Genomic DNA, 14,932 nt, shown 5'->3' with positions numbered 1-14,932 from the left:
ACTTCTGTAATTCAGATGTAATTAAAGTTACTGCTCAGGCAGAGAGGAAGTTGTACAAGTAGAGGGGAAAAAAAGAAAGAGAGGAATGAAATGAGCAAAGTAGGGGGAATTAATATGTGGATAAGATAATAAGAAAAGTAACTAAGAGGAGGAAGACCAGGAACTGAGAAAATGAAGATGAGAGAAACTGGGAGGTGATTATTTGCAGAGATTATTTTATTTGAAGAGTTACTAATCCCAGCGCTCTGAGTCGTTACTTGTTTGGCAGCATAGTGACATTTTTGTTGAGAAGGAAGAGCATGGCATAACTTTCCAGGATGGATGCAAGGATTTGTTTTGTTATCCAAATACAAATAAATCTGAAGCTTATGGGGATCAAGGAATATTTTATGTTGCTTCTGCTGGGAATTGGCCTTTGGTTCCTTGTTGTAGTTTCCACCTGAACAAGGTCTTCCCGCATGTCTTTGCATTGCTGAGAGGGGAGCAACAGCATCACCCTGCTGTTGCCTGCTCAGGTTTCGGCTACCAGCTTCAGCAGCAGGTCTGCAGCCCTCCTTCTATATGTGCTGGGGAAGATGGATCAATCTGTGGCAGGAAAGGGAGCTGACAGTGTTTGGGGTTACTCTGTGTGACAGCGTTTCACATTCAAAAACAAGAGAATAGACCTTGTTTTGGATTGGGCTCTAAATAAATTCTGACTTTGGGATCAGGCCTGCAGGATCTGCAAAGAGTTGCTGGCTGAGTTTACTCTTACCAGAACATATTTTGTCTGACCTGCATCAGCCCTTGAAAGTGGAAAGTCTGCACTTGATAATTATGACTTTATTTTCACTGGCTCTTTCAATAATTGGGCTTTAAAACTGGGTACAATTTCTTGATTATAAAGTAGAAAATATTAACCTAATACACTTGTGCATTAGGAGGGACACCTTCAAACAGTGACCTCTGCTTTTTTATAATCTGTAAAGTATGGGGCACACCTGTATCATGGTGAGCATAAAGTACCACTGCAACAGGACTCACTCCACTTGGCTTGTTGGCTTATGGGGCAATATAGGACACTCACTGCAGCATATTTCTGTGAAAATATGGCTTGTAATATTATATGACTCATATAATCAGGAAATATTGAGTATTATGGACCATATAGTATTTGTCTTTGAATTGCTATAGACCTGAATACTTCTGATGCTCAGAAATAAATCTAATGAAGAGAAGAAAAAAAAATGCTGGGACCAATGTTGTGGCTGTTACTAAGAGTAAACAGAAGTACAAGCATTCATTCAACTGTTTCTTATAAACAAAAGATATTCTATCAGCCACTTAGTTATAAACATGTTTCTTTCTCTTTGGTAAAAGCACTTTTTTTTTAAAGGGATCCATTAACTGTCCAGTAAAATATATATTAGAGATTGGGTTTTGTAACTCCACAGAGTTACAAACATCTTTGCCCAAAATTTTGGTGCAGAGAGCTGTTAGCAGTTATTTTTATTTCTTAGCAGTGCTTTAACAATTGTTCTTCAGAAAAATGTTACTTGGGATTCAAGATTGTTTTTGAACACAAGAGGGGATGTATACCTTCCAACATTTCTCCTCTTTGAAGAGAGATGTGTAGGAAAGATATAAAGATACCACTTCTGCCTCGCACTGGAGAGCTTTCTGGAAAGATGACAGGCTGGAAACAGAGTAGTTAATTTTTCTCCCAAAAAAAGGAGGATTCGTAATTGACTGGCTTGCATGTGATGTTGCTTTTTTCTGCCCCCATTTTTTGGTTTTTTTTTAATTTTCTTTGTGGCCTCTCCCAACCCTTCCCCCCCTCCACACATGAGATGGCTCTGTGGGATAATAAGCCTGGCCAGTTTGGGATCTGAACACAATCTTACTCACTCTCATGTTGTTTGGCACTTGAACAGGAGTGACAGGCTTTGGTTCCTTTATCAAATAACTCAGTGTATCTATTTTTGTAAGCCGTGTCATTGGCTGAAAAATGCAGGTCCCTCTACAATTATGGGGCATGACCGGGAGCAACAGAGGCAGCCGGGCTTCTCTTGGACTCCTACCAGTTAATTGAAATTCTACTCCAGCCAGTTGAGATGGGAAGTGATATGAAGATGTGGAAAAACCTGAGTTGAATTGATTTTCCTTCTCGCTCTTTCCCCCACCTTTTTATATTTTTTTGTTGAATGAGAAAAGAAAAAGACAATTATTTGTGTTTATTAAGGGAGCTTAATACAAGTCCTGAGGGACAGACCACGAAAGAGTGGGGGCTCACATGTATTGCCGGTTTTGGTTCCTTTTGTGTTTTCTAAATAAAGAGGGAGAAAAAAATTTGCATACTTTCACCATTTTGAAAAGTATCTGTAGCTTAGTGTGCTAAATATAACCAGGAAATATCTATATAAACTATATATGCATTATTATTGTGGCATTGTAGAAGATGCTTTTGGTATACCTGCCCACTAGGGTTTGCCTGACATGACTTTTGCTTGCCTCTAAGAATTTTTAGAGGTAAGCACCAATTCTCCTTAGTTTTAATTCTTTCTTGGTGAACAAATGCTCAGGATTATTTTGCTGTTGAGGCTCTTGTCCATGGGGCTTAGGGCATGATACACTGGTAACAGTAAGGCTAAAAGATTGCTTCAGGCTTACCTCGAGCAGCAAAACTTTTTTTCCATTGTCCCCACCATGCGAGCACTTGCCATAGCATATGTCTGTCCTCTTACTCAGCCCCAGTCACTTGGATTACCTTTTGGTCAAAAGAAACCTTCTTCTTATTTTGCAAGAACAGATGTATGCATTTGTTTCAAATTCAGGACTTTGTCATTCATGCCAGACTCGACAGATTTAAGAGAAGTGAGAAAAGAGTTAAAAATCAATCTCATACAAGTGCATTAGCAATATTAACTCTATATTTTAAAAAATACCCTTGTAAGCACGTTTTAGTTTTCCAAAATATGCTCACCGTTGTGTATCAGATAAGGGTGTGGTAGCACTAGAAAGCATGTGGGATAAATTTTGTTTTTTCATGGAGGAATATGATAAGAGATATTTGGCAGAAGCTACTGTGAAATTTTCTCCAGCACTAAGATTGGTTATTGGTGACTTTTTGTGTTGTTTGGTTCTATGGCTGCTGCTGCTATAAATTTGAACCCGTCAAGTGATGGCAAGCTTTGCTTCTACAAACACTAATGAAAGTTTAAGGTGATTAATACTCTTTGACTTGAGCCTTTGTATAAAACCCTCAATTGTTATAAACGCATGTGCCATTATAGGCTTAATCCAGAATGAATGATTTTCCAGCACAATTAGGTAAATCTCCAAGTTATCAGTTCACCTGGCTGATTAAGCTCATTGAAATACCCTTGTGCACTAACTTGGAAATAGTTTGACTTTGCTAATATTGAAAAATAAGCATGAAATGGTATAAGCAATAAATAAATATGCCTTAGGCTTTGGCCACAATTTAAGGAGGAAAAATCTTTGGGAAAAGGCTGGAAGCATGATATTAACTGGGTTTGGTTTGATATTTGGACAAAGAAATCACGGCTCTGAGCTGAGCACAGAGATAAGCGCCTTGACTTGCAATAGATTAAGAGCCCTGCATTGGTTAGAACAAACCATGTTTGAGACTCTCCCCAAGTGCCGCCACGTTTAGATTTAAGATTAACTGCAGCAGAATGGTGGAGCGGCTGTTTGTTTTATGAAACAATCACTAATGACATTAAACAGACGGTGCCCCTTCCAACACGATTGTTCATTTGCGATAAACTGAGAGAAGCCCACAAGAGATTGGAAAAGAAAACTCTTAAGTGCTTCATTTTCAGCCTCTTACAATGTCCTATTGGAGGTGACAATTAGTGAAAAGAAGAAGAATCTAGCTCCTAAAGCATTTAGAAATTTTCTTTTTTTTTTTTTTTTTTATATTTTTGGATGAGAGGGGATTGACGACAACAAAACAAATAATTTGTAAATATTAGCTTTATCTTTATACCAAGGAACTGCATGGTAATAATATAATGACAAGGCTTTCTACGTGGTTTTTTTCTAATTCTCTCCCTCCCCTTGCTTCTGTCAGTGTGAAGCCCACACTAAGCATTAACAGTATTAAAAAGAGTGTTATCTATTAGTTAAATTAGACATCAGACATTTACTTTCCAATGTATTTGAAGACTGATTTGATTTGGATCCAATAATTTAAAAATAAGAGAGCAGAGCTGTGTACAGAGCTGTGTACAGATATCTGTAGCTCTGAAGTCTTAATTGCAAATTCAGATAAGGATTAGAAGGGGCTGTATCTCTGTAGACCAAAGGTATTTGCTAATACCTGAGATATAAAAGTGGTTAAATTCAATATTTACTAATTTAGGATTTCCACTTTGGATTTTGATTAAGCTTTTTGGTTGAAAACCCCACATTATTAAGCTGTGATGAGGGAAAAAGCAACTCTTTCATAAGCCTCGCTTTAACGCTTTATTTCAAATATTTTATTTTGGACCTTCTAAAAGCTGCTGCAGTACTTCATTTAGAAGGGAAAAAATACCCAACAAAACCACAGCAAAACAAACAAAAACATTGTCCAAGGCTTGTTGCAGCATTAAGCTTTTGTTTTGTACACAAAAAATATATATTAATAAAAAGTGGTTTTAAATGCTTATTACTGAGATGGTTTGTTTTGAAACACAGGCTTTTTCACAGCAGTTTTTACACTTCATTGTGTACTTTGAAAGACACGCTAAGTAGAGGTTGTCAGGTTCCCATCTGAAGTAGACTACTGCTGGGGAATGGAGCCATTTATGATGCCACTCAAGCAGGACTAATCTAGACTAGATCTCTTATAAATAACCAGCCAACAAAAATACCAAATCGTTCTCTCTTTCTGATTGAAGTGCGCAGAATTGCTGTTTTAAAGAGCGGGAGATACTCCTTATGAAGACATATGGCAAGAATTAGTGAATCCCCTGAATGTAGCTGCCCAGCAAACCTCAGCCTTCTGGAGGAATCAAGACATCAGTTTCATGTAGACAAGATTTTTGAGAGTTGTGCTTTGTTTTTCAGACTGTCATTTGATAGACAGGTGCTCTCTGGTTTTGCTTTTGTGTTATTGACTCCCACTGTTGTAAATCTCCTGCTGTAAAACTTCACACTGTATGTATGTTCTAACCTGCTGTAAGTGGTCTCCCTACATGGTGTATATGCTGATTTATGAGCCCTGCCTTCCCCAGCCAGTGTTCCTGAGATCATATCCTCCTAGCAAGAGATGAGCTAAAACTGCCTCTTGTGTTTCAGATGTGTTTTGGCAACATGGTGCTCAGCCTTCCAGTCCTTACTTACATGACTTGTCCTTTTCATGAATAATTGAACTTCTGTATATCACTTATGGAAAGGAAAAAAGACAAACTACTTCAAAGTCATGTCCTCCCATTAGGAAATATGTTCCTGCTTAAAAAGAAGGATATTCGTAAATTTTGGAGTCTAGAGTGACTTTTCTGTGTTTATGCTTAGGCATCAGAAGTACATAATTAATTTAAAAACAATAATTCTGCATTACTGACATGAAAGACTGGGAGGGTAAGTAGGAGAGTACTTCTGGCTCCAAGGATATGCTCAGCAATTTGCTGATTAACTTGCCTTTTGTTTTGAAAACTACCTATTGCTTTAGGGACTCATAAAATCTGGAAGGCACTGATTCAGTGCCACAAGTCTCCCTGGTACAGCATGCAGCCAGCATTGGTGCTGGTGTCACTCACAGTGCACCTTTGCCATGCCAGCATCTACACTCTTTGCTCTTTTGGAAGAAAAACCCTTGATGACAAGTAATCTCTGAACCAGTAACCACCCCTCACGCTCCTAAGGTGTAAATGAGGTTCAGTGTTCACCTCGGAGAAGTTTTTGTCAAGTTTACTTTGTTTCCATCATCATGCATTTAGTTTCTTCCAAATTTCAGATTGCTATTAGTATAGTTCCTTTTATTAAAAAGTCAGGACAGAGATCAAATAATTAATTATAGAAAATCTTGAAGGGTGATTGTTAAGAAAATGCAAGAAACAGCATCTGTAGAATTTTCTTCAATAACATTTATAGGTAAACAATTGTTCAGGCTTTGTACTAGATTACATATCTGAATTCATTCCATAAAGATGACTTAAAGGTTATGTAAAAATCATTATGTGGGTGATATATTAATGTTTTCTAGGACTTTGGATGTTTTCTGGAAGTTGCTAGTGTCTAAACAGTTGTGCATATAACTGTGGTTTAGCTATTTCCTAATTCATCTTCAAGCCATGTTGGTTAGTGTTCCTGACTTCAGTAATAGAAGGAAAATAACAAAAATTACTTTTCTGTAATTGTTATTTTGTTAATGTGTTTTCTTATTTCATCTGTCTCTAGATTAGTTTTGTGCTGGTATGAGTCCATTCTAACTCCATTAAAGCAAATCCTTTTGAGTCCAAAGTTGGTGATGCAACTAGCAATAACATTTGGCCCGGTGTTGTCATAAGCATTCATCAAATAAAAACTGCAGACTAATAACCAGTAAATTCTCATACCTGTATTGAGGTGCATACACTATTGTCTGATGTGCAGAATGACAGGAAAATAATGTTGAGACTGTTACTGAGAAGACAGGACAATCAGTATTCTGACACGGTAGACAGTACCTTGGGGAAAACATAGGGGTGGGGTCAAGTAGCAGAGACAAGTTATTCCATGTGTCTTTCAAAATATTTGGAATCTGTGGTTTGGGATCTAGCAGATTTGTGATAAATTTTCCTTTAAAGAACAATTATGACTTAGGGGAAAGAGGAATGCTACAGACAGGATAGTTTCTGACCTAGGTAAAGATTCTGAGCAATGACTTCAAGACAGCCAAGGGTGACATCCAAGTTGAGGGTGATGGTAGGTGTAGTGCTCATTGCTGAGCTGCTGAAGGCTGGTCAAGGAAAATAGACAAGTGATAGTAACTTGAATCTTTATGCAATTTTTTTTTTTTTTTTTTTTTGTCTAAGTTCAACATATGCATAGAACTTCTCCAGTAAAACACCAATGAGTTGCTTAAAATGGTTCTTTAAAATAAGGTCCATCAAAGGTTCTTGTCTTTATCTTTCAAACATTTCTTCTTTTTCAGGTACACCGTCTATATTTTTATAGCTTTTGGCCTACTGCCAAAGTTTTGCTGTATACAAAATATCTTAGAGTCCATAGCTCTGTCTCTTGTTTACATTTTTAACATAGAAATAAGCAAGAATTTGTCTGCTCTCTTTTGTGTTGGGCAGCATCGCAGAGCCTCTTTGTGTCTGGTTGTTACTTGTCTCAAGACAGTAAGATACAATTGAGTGTTATCAGTGTGATAGCACTTAATATAATATTCTGAATTGGAATGATAATCCCTCATAGCAAGGTTTCTATTTTACCTGTTAGTTGCACTGTCTCTTATGACTGCTTGAAATAAATGGAGAAATATGCAAAGGCCAGTCTCTGCAGTGGCACAAAAATAAAGATACAAAAGGCAGAATGCTTTTGTTAAGGTCATATTTAAAAAGAAAAAACTAAGAAAAACAAACAAACCAAACAATACAAACCCCTTTGAAGTTAGGGAATAATCTTTTGACGTCAGAAAACTCCAAGGAGGGTTGCTTGAATGGCATGTAGGTTTTTGACCTTTACAGTATAGTCAAATAAAGAACATCTAGTACTTGCATTGACTATTCAGATCTCTGGCCAAAAAGTCTTTAAACATTCCAGATTGGAAGGTGGCAACTCATATTTCAGACTGACTTGGGACAGAAATTTGAGTTACTTTCCCTAATTGTGCGTGTCTTGTCTTTGTGGTGGAAGTAACTTGAGTCCAGCTTTTAGATTTGAGCCTAGCTATTAACACGGTATTAAAAGTGTCTCATTTGACTTGGATAAGATGCTAACATCTAAAGATTTCCTAGAGATCTTGGTAGTTTTGAAGAACCCATCCACCTCTTCTAAAATTGAGGAGTCAGAAATGAAGCCATGAAATTCATGAAGACTTTGCTGTCTGCAGTATGAACTTGTCTCATTTTTCACTAACAATTAAGTGCTGAAATTACTGCATCAGAATATTAGTATTTCTTATGTTACTCTGAACTAATCACAGTGCATTTACCAATTTTTCACAGTATTAGCAGCAATCTGTTAGTTGGTGTCTGGCATTAGGTCTCTCTTGACAAAGTTTCAATCTCCAAGGCTGAGAAATAAATCTGTTTCCTTGATTAGCAATGAGAGACACTGGTAAGCATTTTAAAAAAGGTAGACAATGTTCAGCTACTAGTATTACTAACAAAGTTTTTATCTTCTTGAGATTTATTCTGGGGGAAAAGGCTGATTTGTTTTCTAAATGGGTGTTTCTAGTGCTTGTAGAGAAAAGGTAGTTTAAGAACCATTCTAATATACTTGCATGGCATTTTTTATTGAAACTACCACTTTCAGAAGCTGCATCTTTCCAGAGCTAAGTGAACCTGCTTAAAATACTTCAGTGGTGTAAGATTCCCTGATAAGCCCTTCTAACTCAGAGCTTTCAGGTGGTGCCCCAGGATCTCCCAGTTACTGATGTCACAAGCCAATATTTCTGCATTAGATTGCTGGGAGTGCAGGTAACTCAAGTTAAGCATCCTTCAGCTTCCGCATTTATCAGTGGAATTGCTTTACCTTGAACTACTGTACACAGCTACGGGTAAACAGAGAAGAATGTGGTGAGAAAGTACACAGGAGAAGGATTTATACCAGGAAAAGTTGCGTCTGCTTTGTTCAATGAACAAAAGAAAATAACGCTTTGAAAGGCTGCAAGTATTAGCGCGTTATTATCACATCCTACTTTCTGCAGGCAAAAAAAAAAAAAAAAAGGAAGTTTAAAGGACAAAAAGAACTTTTCTGAGAGACAGAAATCCTCTCTCTACTATCTACGTATTTAGCATAGATGATGTGGTTTGTGTGCTACAAGTACCACGGCTATTTTGTCTGTCTGGCGCGTGATGCGTTTGCCAGATTAGAAACATTAGTGCCCTCTATTGTTCATCAGAGAGCTGCAAATATTTTTACAGATTATGATCCTTATTATCGTTCTTGGTATCAAACAGATTTTAACAAAACCCACGCACAATATAAAGGCATACTTTCTTGATGCTAAGGCATACTTTCTTCAGCTAAACTGCTTCATCAAGAAGAGTGCTTATGTTTTTTTTCACTCTATCAACATTCTGCTGCAACTTTTTCTGCTTTATGAAATGCAATAAAATAAATTATAATCCCCACTAGGGGAGAATATCTTGAAATACCTACAGAAATAGATATTCTTTTTGCTCACATATTTGCTCACAAGTTCACTTTTTTCTGTGTGTAATTTTTTAGTAGCAAAGATGTTTTTATTTAAGCCATTCTCGAGTGTCTGAAAGAAAAGTGTTTTGAAATAAATAATGCCTATTTTTCCCTCAAATTATGTTTTATTTCAATAAATTGGACTTTTATTATTTTTATAGGCTAGCAGAAATATGAGAGAGTGCAAGTTTTCATAAGAACAATAGAAAAATAATGTGGCCGAGCTCTGGTTTGTTTTTGTGGTTTTTTTCACTACATTAAAGTGAACTGCAAGAATGACAACTTCATTCAAGCAGATCATTTGGAATTACATTAAACAGCTGCTATTAAACAGCTGACAACAAAGGAGACCATTTTGATCTCGACAGCAGAGAGATTCGAGCAGCATGCTCCCTCAGTGATGCTATGAAGAACACATTGTGCTCTTGTATACCAACACGCAGTGTACTCCCCACTGTGCTTGTTGCCAAACACCGTTTTTTCAAATCACTTTGTATTCAGTCAGGGATCCGGGAAGTCCAAATCCAGCCAGACAAATGCAGAACAGCTTAGTTGAAGCAGCTTTAACAGGTGCCATCAGCACAGACTTGTCGAACCAGAGAGACAAGGCAAACAGCTATGGAGTGGTGGTCAATAGGGTGTGGATTTGCCCCACTGCACAGGATGGCACGGGGTACTAAATAGCTTTGTTGGCACAGAGGCTGGTTTGTGGCACTTGGGTAGAGGGGAGGGAATGTGACAAGAAAAATACGCGGTCACTCCTTACAGACAGAGCCTGCTAGACTTTTATGCTCAGATTAATTTGTTCTTCTCAGTCGTGCCAGACTCCGAGTGGACCAGAATAAAATGAGCATACCTGTAAAGGGATAAATGGAATGAACGTAGGATTGATTTAAGAGGGTGCTTCCCATGCTTGAGATAGTTGACTGAAGGATGAGGAATAAAATAAGAGTGGAGATAATTGGATGGGTTCTTGTCTTATGCTGTCCTTGTCTTTCAGGGTATGAGAGGCATCCCTTCATTATATCATTGTAATCTGCCATTACTCGTAATATGCCACGTGTGTTGCCCACAGAGTTGTGTTACCCCTTCCCAGTGTGGAGCTGTCCTGAGCTTTCAGTGTCTTTTCAGTCATAACCTTGACCCACTCCTGCTGACCTTCTGGAGATGTGGATTTTTTCTCAGGTGTAACAGTGACAGGAAATAGGTTACACTACTTCAAGCAATTCTTTATTCTACCATTTTCTTTAAATAAGGACATTGTGTAGTGGTCTCTGAATACAAAGGGACATAGTTGATCTGTGAACTAGAATATGTTTTATTGCCTTATAGCAAAGAAGGGAAAATCCAGAAAATGACTTGGCAAATGTTCAGATTTGAATTTCAATTTGAAATTTAATATTTACAGTTTTGGAGAAATATGAAAATTTAGCCCCCTGAGAATTTTTGCAAGGCATTAAACTAAATTTTTATGTAAGGCTCTTAGTTTTAGTTTTATATCCGTATTTGCATCAATAGTTCTTGTCACACAGAAATTATGTGAAAGAAGATGTGAGAAGTTGTCAGATGTGGCTCCGCCAGTCACAAAACCATTTTGCAGGCTCATTTCAAAGAATGCATAAAATATTGCTAAGGATGGACATTATAAGCTTTGCATTAAAAGATGCTTAGCTGGGCCAGAAACTGGCCACTTTGTCTGTTTTACTGTAAGAAAAAATATACTTTTATTGTTGCTGACATACTAATGATGGGTAAAACCAGGAAGGTGGCCTGGACAGAAGTGTTTGGAAATAAATGATTATGAGAAGTGTCTGTCCTCTGTTCTTTGTCATACAGAATAGAAAGCATTGAATTATGCTCATGTTGGATGCGTGCACTTCCACTGTAGAAAAAATAGAGTTTAAATCGGACTATAGTCATGATGAACTGTATCTTGAGTTAAAAAATCCTTGTACAGAAACTTTTGTACTGTACTTTATGCAAAATAACTCCAGCTACATCATATATGAGTTTCCTCAATGGTTAATTCTTTCCTTTGTTTCATGTTTCTAACCTGCATTTGTCCAAAGAGCTGTCTGAACTGAAAACCATTGTCATACATGTAATTTGTGAATTCTCATCAAATGAACTCTCTCTCTGCTAAATTAGATTCTTATGATGTTTGTATGTTTGTGGAATTGAGTGTTATCCTTAAAAGCAGTGATTCTTGGCTGGTAGCAGATGAACCCATCCTCTTGGGCTCAGCCTCAGAGGCAAAGCTGTGCCTCCTCCCTGCTCAAGGCAGCAGAGGAGATGGGTGGAGTTTTCCTCTGTCTTTGCAGAAAGCAGCTGGGTTTTTCTCATTTACCTCTAACTTCTTTTCTGCTGAGCCTAAGATGTCTCTTTTTCTGAGCTGGATTACATTTAGTGAAACATAATTCTGTATTGATGTGGAAAGCATCAGGTATTCACATTTACAGAGGTCTGCCCGCGTGTTATGTCCAGCACCTTACAATGTCTTGTACATTTGTTTTCAGCCAATAAGGAAAAAAATCCTATAGAGATGACATGAAAACTCAAGTAATAAGCAACTAAAAATCTTAAGGAGATAAAGCTGAAAAAGTCTAAAGCAGCCTTGTTTCTTCACGTGCATTTGTATTGGTTTCAAGTAATTTGTCTTTAACTGATACATATTCTTCTCAACATACAGCTCAGTGTTAAGGAGCTGACATTCAAAGGCAAGCCACAAGAAGGCTGAAAAGGCAGCATCATGAATAGTGAACTCTCTCTTGGTTTCCTTGACACCTGCATAGTGCATACTGCCAACTATGATAAATGGAGCAGAAATATAGACACTTACTAAAAAGATGGAGCAGAAGTTAAAGGCTGGAGTGAGAGACATAGAAAGATGTATGCTTGATCTCACTTGGAAAGAGAAACAAATGGGTAGGGGAGCAAGTGAAGTTGAATGACATCTTGAAGACAGGAAGGGACTGAGGCTGAAGTGGCAGGAGGCCAGCAAGAAGAGCAGATGGGAGGTGGGACAAGTTTATTACCAAAGAGGCCATTGGATGGTAACAGTGCACATACTGCTAGAGAAACAGATGAGGTGAGCTGATCGTTTTTCTGATTTCTATCTGAACAAGTCTCCAATTCAGATTCCTCATTTCTTGAACTTGGTATACTTTTTGGGAAACTTTCCTGGCAGATGGATGAAAACTGTGCCATGTGACACTCAGAAAAGCAATCATCAGAAAGGCAGCAGAGCAGGAGGGGGGAAGTTGAGCTGTATTCCAGAATATTTGAACTTGTGATCCAGAATATTTTTGTAAATGGAAAGTATTGTGTTTGTAATTCTAAACTATTGCCCCTGGAAGAGAAAAGTAACATTAGAGAAGTGTATTTTATTAAAGCTGAATTGGCCAGAACGGTTCTTCCATACCGTAGGGATTGGAGAAAATGTAGCATGTTGTTTCGCTTGATAGTGGCCACTATTGTCTTACAAATCTTGTGTAAATTGACAGATGAGTGAGTCTGACCTGATGCTGGGAAAAAAACCCAACAAACCAGCTGACCTTGTAAAAGCCCTAAAGAGCAGAAGAAATGATGTTTTGCCTGCAGGGCTCATTAATTAGTTGAATTTCTCATCTAATCCTTCTGGGTCAGCTGTGTTGCTTAGTCTACTCCAGAAGGAACAGGCTTGTAGAAACCATCCTGACAGGTATCTTCAAGATGCAATACAGAGGCATAAACTGTGTATGCATTCAGCAAGGTAAATGCTACAACTTCTGTCCTTGCATGTTAATGAAATTAAATAATGAGCTTATTTTCATTTGGATAGTTACAGCAAGCCATTCAGATTATCTGATTTGAGATTAAAATGAACCTCGGACCAATCTGTGGAAAAATGTTTCACTTGGTTTCTTTTCTTCTATACTCAGTTACCACATCTCGCTCCCATCTGTACTAATTGTTGTTTTAATAAGTCAACAAAAACAAGCAGTTCCAATAATGCAGTACTGTGTGATACCTCATAGTATCTCTGACACTACAATCTAGAAAAGTGTTCTAAAATACTGACATATTAGCAGCAATTATTTAATTCTGTTCTATGTTTTATTTTGATCACATCAAGTGTAAGGACTAAATTTTGCTCTGCACTGCACCATATTCCCATGCCTTGTATGAAGTTTGCTCGTATGCCTGAACAGTTGAAGGTAAAAGTGATCTGTACCTTGCCAGAATTTGAGGGATCCGCAGTGCTTTAGGAGGTGTGATTCCAGGACAATGCTAGTTTCATGGCTTCTGGCAATAAAGCCATTCTTGGTGCTTTGGATAATAAAAGTTGGCTGTTCCCTTACCAGCACTTAAGAGGCAGAATGCACTCCAGCCTCTTGCTTCAACTCATGCAAAGGCAACAACCACAGAAGCTTTTGATGCATCAGTATTAGTAAAATTTAAAACAATGGGCTGCTTTAAGGAGCTTTGGGTTTTCTTTGAATCTAAGTAAATGCTCTGCGTTCCTCACTGTCTCTGTGCTTAACTGCCTTGTTTTTTTGGCAATAGTAATATCATTTTGTGTTAACGTGATGATATTCATGCCTGTAAATCTTCAAAACTGTGTGAGTGAGAAAAAGATAGAGAAGCACTACTCATTGCAACCACCTCTAGGGAGAAATTCAGCATTTGTTCAACAGCAAAGACTAAACTTACCTGGAAGTTCAGGACAATTGAAATATAAGACAGCAATTCTATGTATGCTATGTAAAAGGTATATTCTGCTTTAGGATATTCTATTTGGGACAAAAAGAGGGACACTGTCCCACCTCCCTCTCCATGCTTGCTACCCCAGATTACTTGTGTGTATACAAATAAACACATGTATAATAGCCTTCACAATGAAGTTTCTTGTACTTGAGATTGAGGCCTGTTTTGTTACCCTGAGTATTTGAGAGCAAGAGAGGGCCAAGAAGATAGATATAATGTGTAAGTACATATATGTGCATATATATATATATATATATATGGTAAAGCCAAAGTGTCTACAGAACTGTGTCACTGTAATTTTTTTCCTTGCTGTTTAAAGCCCTAGCCTGTATTATAGCTGGCTTAAGCCCTGTCATAACATAAGTTTGATCTGGAGGTTTCAGCTTGTGGAGGTTTTTCGTGTCATTTCTAACTTTTAAATCAGACGATATTAATTTTGAAGGAATTAGTCAGAAATTTCCTCGTAGTGCAATGAAATGGCATGAGTTAGTTAGCCTAGCTGCTAAAGGTTTTCTAATGAAAACTATGGTGATATGAAATTTCCCTGATAAAAGGCTCTGTAGGTTTCATCTGCTGTATTAAATACTAGCCTAAAAGGGACGGCGGGAGTCACAAATGCTTGACTAGATATTACCTACTTTTACATTCCAGGGACACTCCTTTACGCTCCAAACAAAGCCTGAAAATCTGGAGGGTTGGGATTGTTTTCTTCCTTGGGGCTGGCGAGCTCCTTAAAAGTCTCGATCGCTTTTTCTTGTAATTTATTGTTATTCTCTTACCCGGCTCCTTTTCGGATGCCATGCGAGGGTGTCAGGCTGTGGCGTGGCCAGGTGTTTGTGTGACCGCC

General features: G+C 37.9%; 1 protein-coding gene across 47 annotated transcripts in view; it reads left to right on the top strand.

The window, feature by feature from the left end:
* ESRRG (estrogen related receptor gamma) overlaps positions 1–14,932 on the top strand; it is a 392,986-nt gene that overhangs the window by 209,627 nt on the left and 168,427 nt on the right. The gene's annotated exons all lie outside the window — the stretch shown is intronic.

The sequence above is a fragment of the Cyanistes caeruleus genome, chromosome 2 (genome assembly GCF_971803275.1).
Source record: "Cyanistes caeruleus chromosome 2, bCyaCae1.hap1.1, whole genome shotgun sequence".
Taxonomy (NCBI): Eukaryota; Metazoa; Chordata; class Aves; order Passeriformes; family Paridae; genus Cyanistes; species Cyanistes caeruleus.
The sequence above is the reverse complement of the archived record's forward strand: the minus strand, read 5'-3'. Positions and strand labels throughout refer to the sequence as shown.